A 14,331-nucleotide genomic window follows, 5' to 3' on the forward strand; every position below is an offset into this window, starting at 1 on the left:
AGTTCATTCTTCTTAGAATCCTAAACGTATATAGCAAGTAATTGGACACAAACATTCCCCCAGGAGCCTTTCTTATAGCTCATTTAATTCAGTCTGAAACCAGATCATTACTCTATGCATGACAGCAGCCGCTCTATATTCTCACCAAATCCCACTCACAGAGTGCCAATCAAAAGGCACTCATGCTGTGACTCTGCGTACACTACTTCTAATTAAATGGGTAACTCTGGAAAAGCTTGCTCCTGCAAAATGGGAGCACCACTTTTTTTCTTTCGCAGATGACACTTCATTTCTCTCCAGAGCAAATATTCTGAAGTGTGTTCAGACAATTAAACTGCCTATGCAAGGAGTAAATGATTAGATCTACATTTTCACCTGCTACTTCTTTTGATTTCAGTGCACTGTTCCTACAGTGTTTAAAATGTTGTGTTGTCTGAAGATAACTCTTGTTATCTTGCCATTCACTTGTTTCTCCTTAAGCACTATAGTGGGGAAATCTTTTAAAGCAGCATCTCAGGTATAGCTTTAAGGTTTTTGATTGCTAAAGAAGAAACACACATACCCACATAAATTGATTTAGCTAACTAGTTTCAAACCGTTTTTGACTGTGACCTGGTAGTGAGCCCTGACCCAATAGTTGAAAAGCAGGCAGATTTCAGAGCAAGTTAGACCAGGCATAGGCAAACTCGGCCCTCCAGATGTTTTGGGACCACAACTCCCATGATCCCTAGCTAACAGGACTAGTGGTCATGGATGATGGGAATTGTAGTCCCAAAACACCTGGAGGGCCAGGTTTGCCTATGCCCGAGTTAGACCATGCAGTCAGAGTTCAGCACTGTTGAATCTGATTGACTGGCATGTGAGACTCAAGCACAAAATTAACCACAATCCCCAGGAACTAGTATTCAGAGGCATGTCATCTCTGACCCTAGAGTAGTATGCAACCATCACAGTGAGTAGCCATTGATAGCCGCCTTCTCCATGAATTTGTCAAATTGCTCTTTACCATCACCACATCCTCACTGAAGAATTTTCATTTGAGTTCTTACATGAGGAGACAGATGAGCTAGACTGGGGTGAGGAGCTAGATTTGACCAAGAGGCTAGATAGTTATCATTCCTACCCCTACAAACCTCATATTATTTGTATTACCATTAGTATTATGATTTTGCATTGATTGCAAGAAAAAAAAGAAAGAAAAAGAGAGAGAAAACAACAACCACAACAACATATTGATATTACTAACAGTAGGCCACCATCAGTTCACATTGTGGATACAATGACCATCTGTATTCTGTGGACCAGAAAAGTGGGTGTGTGCTTACCTACCTGTCAATCACTGAATGTCACAATAACATCAGGGGACATGGTGCTTTGAAGGTTAAATATTCAGACCCCAGCCTACAAGCATCAAGTGTAAGACAGAGAGTCTGGATTTTGTCCAGAGATGGATGCTGTGACAAAGGATTGCTGGCAGACTTGCCTTTGTGCTCCCATCCAGCTTTTCTTGAATTGTTAAAATGGCCAGTATCATCTTCCAGAAGTAAAATTTTAAATTCTCATGAATATTTATTATGTAAAATATTAATAGAACACCTGTTATTCATTTTGACCTTTGAGATAGCTAACAATATAAAATGAAAATAAAACAATAAAATTAGGGCAGTGGAAACAATGACACAAAAGCAGGCAAAAAACAATAGCAGAGAAACTAGGAGTAACCAGATGGGATGACAGTGTTAGTGGGATCCACTCCTCTCTGTGTGAGCTTTTACCTCCATTCCAATCCAGCATGGCTGTCGCATCTGAAACACAACCAGACATCCACATATGTAGGGTCATAACATTTTTAAAGGAAAAGATGTATCAAATCCAAAGTGTCCAGATTGTGCAGCTGATATACCACGTAGTATCCAGGAAATGACTGTCTGATTTGGGCATATGAAAATTGGATTTTATGTGCATTTCAAGATGCGATATCATAGCACAAATGTTTAATGATGTAAAGGAGCAAATCTGGATAAGGTATCATGTCATTTGACCCTAAATAATGTTTCATATCAAATGTGTTAACCAGGACATTTTTACATATTAACTTCAGCTTAGTAGCATCTTGAAAGTAAAGTACAGTTCAGAAGTTGACAAACGTCTAGTGTTAATTCATTTTATTCATTGTAGACTTCTAAGTTCAGGAGTTTTTACAGGAACTATCACAGTTATCTCAAACGGTAATTTCACCACCTGGAAGCTCAAGATTAATCTCTAGATGGCAATGACTAGCTCAAGCGAAAAGTGAACTTTTATCAGGAAAAACTATTTGATCTTCTTTGAAGCTAACTGTGGATTCCAGTTTCTTAGAAGCCTTTTCTGGCAGGTTTCTGCCACATCAGTCTGAGTCTGTACAAGTCAGGAGGTTGCAAGTTTTTAATATCAAATATAATATGCATGTAGCAGAAGGTAAGAACTCCAGTTCCACGTATCCCACATCTTCCTTTGAAATTCAAATCCAGATTTGTAATTTAATTATCACTACAAAGATAGAGGTGGCAAAGAAGTGGAAATTAACCAAAGTACATGTAGTTAAAAGAGTAACTAAACAGGCATTGGAAAATCAGACTGAAAATAATTTCAGGCTGAGGATAATCACCAGCAAGAGGGAAATCTTGGGACCGGTTTTAGGTAGCATGTGCTTAAAGGGGATGGTTCTATTGCAAGCATTGAACAAATGTCCAGCTGCCTGTCCAGTTGTCTCCTGTATATGAAACTGGGGGTGGGGGGTGGGGAAGAAAGATCTTGTCTCTTACCCCAGTCAGCAAAATGACTTGGGTCGGCCCAGGTTCCTAATTCTTGTTATTCAGCGGGTAGAATGGTTTCTTATTCCTGTAGTAACTTTCTGACAGAAAATGCATCTCCCAAGCTAATAAGATAATGGTATAATGCTATTTCAATGTGGGTGTCAGAGTCCAGCCCACCAAGATCCAAGGAAGCGTAGGATTCTGCAGCGATCTTCGGTGCCATTGGGGACCCTGATGACACCATCATCACATTACCCAAGACCAAGTTCATCCATCTCCAAAGACATGTCACCTGGCCTCCCTGAGATCACCATGCACCATGCCAGGATCTCACACTCTCCATGTTCAGCCCCAGACCTCCCAGGAGCTTAGGCAGTAGTACCAACCGTTGGGAAAAAGCACCAATGCAAAAGCCAGCTCCAGATTGCTGGAATGCAAAACAGGATGTTGTGGTTTGCTGCTGTACTACTGGAGAAAAGGTGGAGCCTATTCTCTGTACTGAGCACCGGATGTTAGCTCAGAGTGTCATATGACCTGTGCTGGAAGTACAGGGGAGGAGTTGAGTCTCTTCTGATGGAGACTGAAGGGTGCAGTCACATTTCTATGTACTGTTGAGTGACAGGAATAAACATGTAGAAAGGACTCCTGTCTGTCTCATTTCTCCTCCCTGGGAGAATGCAGGGAGGGAGAGAGAAGCAGAAAAGCAGAGGGTGTGTTCTATCTCACGTCTGATGGGAAGAATCACCGGGTTTGTTTACCTAGCCTGCCGGGAGGTCGCAGAAGGTAAACACAGTATCTCGCTCAATTGCCTCGGGGAGGCCAGGTACCTCTGCCTGTGAGCGAAGATACTAACATATGGCAGCCTTCGGATGGTTGCGATTCATCGGACATCTGCATGAGAGGCTGGTGGAATGTCCTCCTCTGCTCCAAGGGAGAAGGCAAGCGTCTGAGAGAAGCCAGAGGCTGAACAGACCCAGAGGAAAGTGTTTCCAAGCAACGGAGATCAAGGTATGCTGCTGCATTTCGGGCTAAAAGTGTGAACGCAGGTTGATTAATTCCCTGGTTCACGGGAGCTCTGCGTTTGAAAAACAAAAGCTCCGGACGGAAAGGCCTGCAGCTCAGAGGCTGAAGCCTGCATTCCACAAATTCCTGTGGTTGATAAACTGTCCTATTGGAATGCATTGTTGCTACGTAACGGAAAGTTGGAAAGTTACTGGCAAAGGGGCTGGACTGTGAGTGTGAGCCTGGGAAAGCGAAACTAAGCCATGGAGTGTTTTGGCTACGAATTTAAGAGCTCTTGGAGGGACTTTCCATAGCTGCCAGGTGCAAAAAGCGTAAACAACTTGCAGTTTTGCCTGCCAGAAAGGAAAAAAGACTGTTGGATTTTACAGCTTACTTGAGAGTGAGCTAGAGGCTTGGCTTCAAGATGGATGCCAAGAAGGCAGGAGGTTTGCCTTACCCACCTCCCTTAACCAATGACAATTATTCATCTTGGTCTGTAAAGATGAAGGCCCTGCTGCAGAATCAGAGGCTTTTTGATGTAATTGAAAACCCCATCCCTGCAGCACCAACCAGAGGTTGGGAATCACAGAACGTGAGGGCCAGGACTGCTATAATTCTGTGTGTCTCAGACGCGCAATTGGTGCATATCCAGCATTTAGAACACGCAGAAGAGGTTTGGGACACGCTGCGTACAACGCATCAGAGAGATGCTGGTTCTTCAGCGTTGCTGCATTTTGAGAAATTGACCAATCTGAGACTTGCGCCTGATGGAGATGTTCAAGCGCACCTGACAGAGATGAAGTTTCTGCGTCAACAGATGGTGGAACGCAATTTCCGTCTTCAGGAGGAAGTGTTTTGCTTCATGATGATAAACAGCCTTAATCGCACCTACAAGGTTGTTGCCAGTCAGCTTGGTTCCCTACCTGCCGCTCAGTTAACCGCGGAAAGAGTGTGTGCTGTGGTCCTGAACGAACACGACAGACTTGCTGCACTGGAAGTGAAGGACAGGGGGAGGGTAGAACAGAGTTCGAATCTTCCCGCTGCTGATGCTACTGGGAAGCATGGAGTAGCATTGAGTGCTGTCCGATGCTACAATTGTGGACAGACTGGGCATCTACAGCGAAACTGTAAGAAGCCGCGACAGTCAAAAGGAGCAAAGAGCAGCTCTACGAAGCCTGAGGCGTCAGGCAAAAGCCGTACCAAGTGCCAGGTGAAACCTGCAAAGGCTATGATGGCGAAAGGAACCACGCCAGATGTTGGGAACGCATTCGTAATCGACACTGGATGTACAAAACATTTATGCCCGCACAGAGGACTGTTTTCGACATTGAAGAAGCAAAGCTTCACTGTGAAACAGGCCAACGGTCAGGAGTTGGAAGCAACTGGAATTGGGACTGTGTATCTTGAGAGTCTGAACCTGACTATAAGTGATGTTTACTTGGTTCCAGAACTGAAATTTAATCTGCTGAGCGTGTTGCAGATTGCAAAGAAAGGACTGAAACTGTCCTATGATGCTAAAAGCTGCAAGATCTACAAAGATGGAGAACTGTTTCTTACTGCCAAAGAGAAAGATGGACTGTATTTATTGACTTTTGATCAAAGTGATTACATGAAATGTAATTCTTCTGATTCTAACGAAATCTCTTTCGCAGGTGTGACCAAGAGCGCCCGGAAGGTGCCGAAGGTCGACAGAGCATTTCAGCGGGTGTATGCTGATGTGATTGGTCCTCTAGAACCATCTAGAGGCGGTGCAAAATATTACCTTTTTTGTGTTGATTGTTTCACTAATTATTCTTGGGTTTATATGATGGAGAAACTGCAAGAAACTTTAGAAAAGTTTCAGGAGTTTTGTGACAAGGTTAAAAATATGCATGATGCTAACATTGATTGTCTTTTCACAGATGAGAAGCAAATTTTTCTGTTACAGAAGTTTCAGAAGTTCCTGGATGGAAAAGGGATAGACCACAAAGTTGCTGTTTCGCAAGAAGCGTGGAACAGGGGGGTCTGTGTGAGGGTGAACAAAGAATTGCAAAAAGGGATGCATGCGCAATTGCTGAGTTCACATTTGCCACATGAATATTGGGCCGAATCGCTAGCGTCCTATCTTCATGTGTGGTTGAAAAAAGTCTCAACAGAGTTGGGATGTTCTCCTTTTGAGAAGCTGTTCAAAAGAAAACCTTCTGTTGCCTATTTTAAGGTTTTCGGGTCTCATGTGAGAACAGAAGCTCCAGGTGGAGTAAAGAATGCCAGAGGCATTTTTGTGGGATATGAAAAGGGTCTCTACAGAGTAATTTTGTCTGAATCTGGTCAGGTGATTCTCACAAAGTTTCTAGAGAGTGCTCCGGAGCAAGAGCAGGTTGTAGAACACACATTTCCCACAGGAAACGATTCAGATGATGATGATGATGGTGATTTTTCTGATGTCACAGATTACAGTGGTACTGATGATGACACTGATAGCTCAGAGAGTTCAGTTGTAACAGTCATTGAGAGGAAATCTCACACAATGGATAGACCTTCACAGATGAAGGAAGAACCACAGTTTGCCATTGCTACTGGTTCTCAACAAAGTCCAGAGGTTGAACCAGTGAGCACAGAGGATCAGAACCTCGTACGCAGGTCTGAGAGAGTCACAAAGGGTGTACCAACAAAGAGGTACTCAAAAGAGTTTGCTAACTTAGCTGTTGCATGTGTTGCTATTGTTAACAACTCAAAGCAGGTTAAAGCAGTGTCTAAGTCAGAGACAAAGACACAACAGAGAGTAGCAAGCCAAGGTAATGCAGAAGCACTCATTCCTTGGAAGCCAGACAACCAGAGAGGTACACTGGTGAAACCAGTGGTGGGGAGTTCCAAGGGTGGAACTGAAACAACAGGGGACTGTTATATGTATAACAACTGTTTGTTTTCTTCTCTGGATCATGTTTTGCCAATTGATGCTTTTGGGGGAGGATGTTGGGAAAAAGCACCAATGCAAAAGCCAGCTCCAGATTGCTGGAATGCAAAACAGGATGTTGTGGTTTGCTGCTGTACTACTGGAGAAAAGGTGGAGCCTATTCTCTGTACTGAGCACCGGATGTTAGCTCAGAGTGTCATATGACCTGTGCTGGAAGTACAGGGGAGGAGTTGAGTCTCTTCTGATGGAGACTGAAGGGTGCAGTCACATTTCTATGTACTGTTGAGTGACAGGAATAAACATGTAGAAAGGACTCCTGTCTGTCTCATTTCTCCTCCCTGGGAGAATGCAGGGAGGGAGAGAGAAGCAGAAAAGCAGAGGGTGTGTTCTATCTCACGTCTGATGGGAAGAATCACCGGGTTTGTTTACCTAGCCTGCCGGGAGGTCGCAGAAGGTAAACACAGTATCTCGCTCAATTGCCTCGGGGAGGCCAGGTACCTCTGCCTGTGAGCGAAGATACTAACACCAACACCAGGGAAGAATACCAACGCCAGCAGAGATGTGATCACCTGACACCGTCAGGGTTTTACTTGGGAAGTCGGAGAAGCTGGAAAATGAATGGACATGTCTAGCTTATACCAGTAAGTCACTCTTGTGCTTACCCTGAAGTTTCAATATATGGGTATTGAATGAAGGGCAGATAGCATTTATGTTTAACTCCCTTGACTACAGTTCCTGTAGAAAGGCTGAATATCAGTTATCATAATAAAAACAGAATTTTACCTGCTTAAAGTATATATATGAGTATTCTATTTTAGATCTGAATGATCATTTAAATGGGGTGGGGGGTGTCACGTCAAATATATGTGTGTTCTATATATTGTTCTATTATTAATTCCCCAAACCATCATTAACAGAATAAAATAGTACATTAAAAATTAGGAAGCTGATTGAAAGTTGCTGAAATCAAAATGTTTCTGCTTGCATTTGGAAGGTCAGAAGGGGATTAGGCTTCTATTGAGAAAGGCTCTATAGCACTGGGCTTTTATGAAAATGAGTCACTCCTGCTGATGCAACCTAAAAAGGGGTGGATAGCATTAAAAGCCTTTTACCATATACACAATTATTCTTTTACATTTTTAAAAAAGTGAAATAATGGAAAGCTACAGCTTCTCTTCACAGCAGCCCCATAGAGTCTAGAGCATTCTGATAGCCAACAAACAAACAAACACAACAGATTAAATGACTATCGTTTAAACTTGTCTATCCCACCTTTCCCCAGTGAGTTCAAGGCAGCTAACATCACAAGTCTAAACAAAAAATAATTTCCAGTGCCAGCTTAAGTTCTACTGAATTCAATGGAACTTAGAGATATGTGGATTTAGGCTTGACAGGATTCAGGGCTAGTTTCTTGGCCATTATCCAGATCACCATCAAGTCCAGGCACCAATCTAGGGCCTGCATGACCTTTGCTGATTTATAAATTACAGAGAAATAGCAGTGGGTATCATTGGCATGGTGACACTGTCATGATTTCCTCTGAATTCCCTAATTCATTCAAGGAGGACTGGAATATGAGGGCAATGAATGTGAGTGTGAGGTGAATGAAAAACCAAGAGCAGGGCCCAGATGACAGAGCCCACCTCCTTTGTTCTGATTCTCCTGGCACTGCTGTTGAAGTCCCATGGGCTTCCTCTTCTCCAACTCTGGAGGAGAAAAGGCTATTCCCCAGGTGGGGAATAGGGAGCATTCATCAGGGTGACCAAGGCTGTCCCCAAACTAGACTTAAACCCAGACTGGAATGCCTTTCTCTGCCTGCTCACAAAGAGATGAGCTGAGGCAGCACCTGATCTCACCACGAATGTTCAGGTGGGTAAAACCTCCAGTGCTGAAAGAATATCCATCTTCTAATTCTTGTTATTCAGCAGGTAGCTGAATAACACCCCTTTTGCTGGCTGGACTTGAGGGACAGATTATGAGACATACCCTCGGTATGCTGAAATCTCAGAGTGATTTCCTTCCCCTTCCTGTAGTAAATGCCAATCAGTCTAATGCATATTCATTGCATCTGCATCCAATATTGGGAAGTATGGAGTAGGTGTACCATTAGGCAATTATGGGAGACACCCAAACATTCTGATTCAGCCCCCACCAATGGGCAACTGGCTAATCCCATTCTCTGTTTAGATACGGGTAGCTAGGTATCTTTGCAAGAAGGACAAAAGGACCCTGTGGGTGAGGATGCCTTACAGTTATTCTCCACCTGATCTTCTGGACATGCTCAAGTATGACCAAAGCCCAATCCTGCAAGTTCTCATATCTGTGCTGGTTGGGTGGGGCAAACCCACCCATGACAAAACACCACAGGAGAATCATTCTCTTCCAGTCTGAAGAAATTTCATGCAGTATATCTTTTCATATATGGCAAGAAACAGTGTCCTATTCTGGCATCTCATCTTTTTCCTGCTTTCTTGATATATCACGCCACTCATCAAACTAAGGTTTATACCTGCCCCACATGCATTCTGACCCCCCACCTTGTATACATTACTCTTACCTACATTGAAGCTATCGAAAAAAATCAATCGTTGTTGAAAAGAAAAGTTTTGTCTAAAAAAAAAGTGTAAGATGAGTTCTTGGAGCCTCCTTCCAAGTTTTATGACAAAAATCATCATGCTATCCATCATTTTTGGATTCATCAGGAAACAATTTTGTATCATCCAGGTTGCCTCTTCCCCAAGCAATCAGACAGAACACTGCCCTGCTCTGATTTAAAGAGAGAATGATTTGATCGGAGAACTTTCAGTCCACGGTGGGATATACAAGTTCCCATCTCTAGATGAGATACATATACATTAAACAACAGCAGTCATGGCATAGGGAAAGGAAAGAAAGACACAAGTATTAAGGGACATGAAGGCTATTGCATTCCTCATTGGCTGTTCATGAATTATCCATGTATAGAGAATTGAAGAACCCCACAGCCCCACGCCCCAAATGTGGCTGATTCTGATCATGATAGACCTTGCTTGGGTAGGTTGTTTGCACCCTGGGTGAAAATGGAATTCATATTCTTCCAGTCCAAACAACCTACCTGAGCAAGATCTGTCACCAACTTATTCAGCTGCATTTTAGGGTGTGTGGGGTCTCCTTAAATTCTGTACTCATTCTATAGCATGGAGAATGCTTTGGCTCTTCTAATGACTGTTCTTGATTAACTTTATCCTTCACAGTCAGATACAGCAGTCAGCTCACTGCTGCTACAACTTTATGAGACTGCTGCCATCATCCATCTTGAGGAGGTGTCACACTTGAGTTTCCATCACTCTGATATCCCCCTTACTTCGATTATATATCCAAATTCACACTGTTACTTCATACATCATTGTTACCATCGCCACCATCTATTTACATCTTGTTCTTCTACTAAAAGTGGTCAGAGCTGTGTTTGGCATAATCATAAAACTTATGAGTATGCAGGTGGAAGGATGCTTGGAAACTTAGTTCAGATAGTGAGCACTTCGCTTCAGGAAAGTCACCTTCAGGAAAAAGCCATTTGTCTTTGCATTTCAAGTTTCCAAAACTTTAGATCTCCCCCTCTCCTGTGCAATGGAAACTGCTGGCCTCATTGCTTTCATAGTGAGAAAATAGTGGTGGCAGGAAGAAAACCCAACCCTTCCATGGGCCATTGGGACAACAGGGTCCTTCCTGGATAGTGGAATTCAACCCGCAGCAGCGGTATTTAGGATTATACATGTCTAGGATTGGGCATCCTAAGAAGCCACTTTATTTCCAAACAGTGCATCAGTAATAGCAGTGAGGGGGGAGTGAAGGGCCCACAGTTTCAGCAATATGGACAAGCACGCTGCTCATTCATGTCAACAAGTTTCTTGTGTTGGCATGTGACCCAAGTGTAAACTATATGAAATATTAAATATGAAGACTTACTTCTGAGTAGGGGTGGGGGAATTTTTCAATTTTGATTTCACTCAGTTTCTCACATTTCAAATCTTAAATTTAATTCATTTCCACATTGTGAAAATTCACCTGCAATTTATTGAAAATTTATCCTAAAATGCACATTTTTTATGCAATTTTGCTTAATATACACAGAAATAGCAAAGTATATTTCTAGGTGAGCAAGAAAGAAAAGTAAAAACATACAGTATTACAATAAGCCCACAATTTGCATGGGGGGGGGGGTTACATTTTGGGGATTCTATATTCAAAACCCATTGGATTCAATGGTGGACAGGATTGCCAAAGTCATTTTTCCAGGAACTTTGCTCAATTTTATTTACTATTATTTTGTCATGTGCGTAAAGCTGAATGTGCACAAGTTAAAAGCACATAAGTTGCAAGCTTGTGTTAAGGACAAGAGTTCAAAAATGGGGTGCCAAGTGGGGGGCTGAATTCCTTGCTGGGGGGCACCTGCCATCCCTGCCTCCCCTCTAGTACCACCTATGTCAAGTATTCTAAAGCATCCCATGAACACAGTTCCCTGTGAGTAGAATAATAAAATTGTAGAGTTGGAAGGGACCCAAAAGACCATCTACTCTGATTCCTTACAATGCAGGAATCACAGCTAAAGAATCCTGACAGATTGTCATCCAACCTCTGTTTAAAACCCTCTAAGGTAGTCCATTGGTAGTATCTTCCAAGGTAGTCCATTCCACTGTCAAACAGAAAGTTATTCCTAATGTTTGTTGGAATCTGCTTTCTCATAACTTGAATCCATTGGTTCAGCGCAGCAGAAAACATGGGGCAGTTGCCACAGGATTAGCAGGGTTAAGTGGCAGGAGATACTTGCAATCAGAGCAGCACTTGCAGGGATGCCAAACGAGAGTGGGAGAATTGGATTGCCTATCTGGCTCTTCACTGCCTCTGCTGTTATTTCTTCATACAGTACAATCCCATGCCCATTTCCCCAATTGATAGATATCTACCACAATTCCTTGGACTTGGCTTCCTGGTGGAGCTTGACTTCATGTAGCCAAACACTTGGTGTACTACTAACTCCTCTTTGGATGTTTTTTTCCCTTTCTCCCCTCATGTTTCTCTTTCATCTTCCTTGGCTTGCTCTGCTGCTTAGTGTTACATGCCAGCTTGGCTAATTAGGAACTTGAATGATAAAGGACCAACACTTGTCCTTCTTTCAGTATGCAAATACCAGGCTTAACGGTAATTGTTCCATTCTACTTATACCTCCCCCCCCAAAAAAAGTTCCAAATACTTGTTTTGACTATGTGAATCAGAGAACTCAATCATTTTTGATCACACATACCCTATTATAATTTGCTAAATTTCAGAGACTATAGGATGAAGCTTATCAAATACAGGAAGATGCCAGATGATCTGCATTCCAGCTTTACAATTGACCAAGTAGTGTAAATCTGATTAATTTCTGTCACCATAATTCTGTTATGTGTACTCAACTGAGTTCAAATTGAGGTAACTAGGATTATTTATTAATTGCCATCTTACATTCATACTGTAAAATGAGAATTAATGAATAACCCTAGTCATCTTAATTGTTAATCTTCTACATATTTCTATTTTAATCAAAATCAGTGCATTTGAAGCTTTAGTTCTGTTTCTGTAAAGCTGGGGTGCCCCCCCCAGGTGTGTGTTTTTCAGCTAGAATTCCCATCAGCCGCAGTCAGTCCAGGCAGTGGTCAGGGATTATGGGATTTGTAGTCTAGCAACATCTAGAGAGTCACAGGTTTCCCATCCCTGAATTAAGGAGTGGTGTCTCTTGCTGAAGCTGGCAAGATAAACAACATGTCCAATCCTCTAAGCCCGTTCTAATATTCTTGAGGAACATGCTTTTATTTGGGAATAATTCTTCAACCTTGATTAATAAACGTTTTTGTCTTTCTTGCTGCCTCAATGGAATATGATAGCAATACTCTAATTTCTGTGAGATGAAGGAGCCACGTGCATGAATAGCTTTCTCATCTTTCATAACAAGTAGTTTTGAAGACATAATAAAAGCTCTGCCCTTTGCAGGAAAAGTAAAATGAAATGAAGCTGACATAGTCCCCAAGGCAAAGATGTGCTTGTAAGTCTCAGCTGAGCCTTTAGTCACCATCAATGCCAAATTAACTTTTCTAATATATTAAAATGCCACATAGCTCAGATAAACAATGTTGAAAGAGAGATATGACTCCATGGGGAATTGCATCTTTCATCTGGTTTGATAAAGAAATGGGGATAATGAAATGTTAGCTGGATGTTTCCTCTGACATTAAGCCTGACATACAACAAAACATTGGCCTTGGGTGAACTTGGGAGGAAATGTTGTTTTGCGGCATGTAGAGTGAAAAGACAGCTGGCCCCATTTACTGTCTTGTGAACGCTAAGATTATTGGGCAATGAATGTTATTGGGTGATGAATGCTCTTCACAAGCACTACCTACCTTGTGATAGAATTCTTCAGCTGAGTCATTCATGACTCTTCTGCCAAACCTACACAGCAGCAGTCATGTGCCTAGTTTTCTCCTTCCTAACATCTGCTGCAATGTGCCTAACATGCAGGTGTAAAACCATCATGCATTCTTCTTGCTGCTTTGTCATGGTATGGGAGGGAAGCTGGAAAGCATGTGTTGTGACATCAGATTGTTTTGCTAGCTGTTACAGAAGAAGAAGTAATACATAGCTGCAATTTTCACCACCAGATTCACATACCGTATTTTTTGCTCTATAAGACTCACTTTTTCCCTCCCAAAAAGTAAGGGGACATGTGTGTGCATCTTATGGAGCGAATACAGGCTGTGCAGTGATCCCTCTTGCTGTTCTGGCTTCTGAGATTCAGAATATTATTTTTTCTTGTTTTCCTCCTCCAAAAACTAGGTGTGTCTTATGGTCTGGTGCGTCTTATGGAGCAAAAAATACGGTAGGTTGAAACATGTATTTCCACCTTGGAATTTTTGTTAAGTGCCAGGGACAAAAAGCACCATGGTGTCTAATGCCTGAAAAGGGTGCAATTAGGGTTACTATTTGAGTTTGCCTAAACTGGAATTGAGAGTGAAACTGGAGTGAAAGAAACACTCTAATTAAATGTAAAGGGAAGCAGAAGTCCACACAGAGAGTTGGTAGCCACAATAGGCATTATTTGAAAGGAACACTATATCATTTATAGTGAAGGAGGAGAAGAAAGGAAGCACTACACATCCTTACAGAGTTTTCTTGCAGCATGATGCTCAGGATATTTTACTCTATAGGGAAAGAAATCACCAAAACTCAAAGCACCACTGAATTTTTGCCTCACATGCAGCTATCTAAGGCACAGGAGTCTTTCAAGAACAGATGATGGCAACAGTATTTCAACCCCAAACAGATGACTCCTTGGTCATCCCAAATCCACTGAGGATATATGATTTAGCCTAAGCAGTTCATGGTTAGAAGCATAACCAAACTGACAAGAGTTCCAGAGTTCCAGGATAACAATAGCAGAGATAATATTTGAACATATATATCTGCCTTTATAAAGGTGAAGCACCAATCCATCTGGCCCATGGACTGAGAACCCCTGGTCCTCAGGAAGATTGCGCCTGGCCCTCTTGAGTCCACATATGACCACCAGCTGTTCAGTGGGAAGGGGGAAAGGGCTCTAATGTTGTATGAAAAATGCACCTTCTT

The sequence above is a fragment of the Podarcis bocagei genome (assembly GCF_964188305.1).
Source record: "Podarcis bocagei genome assembly, chromosome: 1".
In the NCBI taxonomy this organism is placed as follows: Eukaryota; Metazoa; Chordata; class Lepidosauria; order Squamata; family Lacertidae; genus Podarcis; species Podarcis bocagei.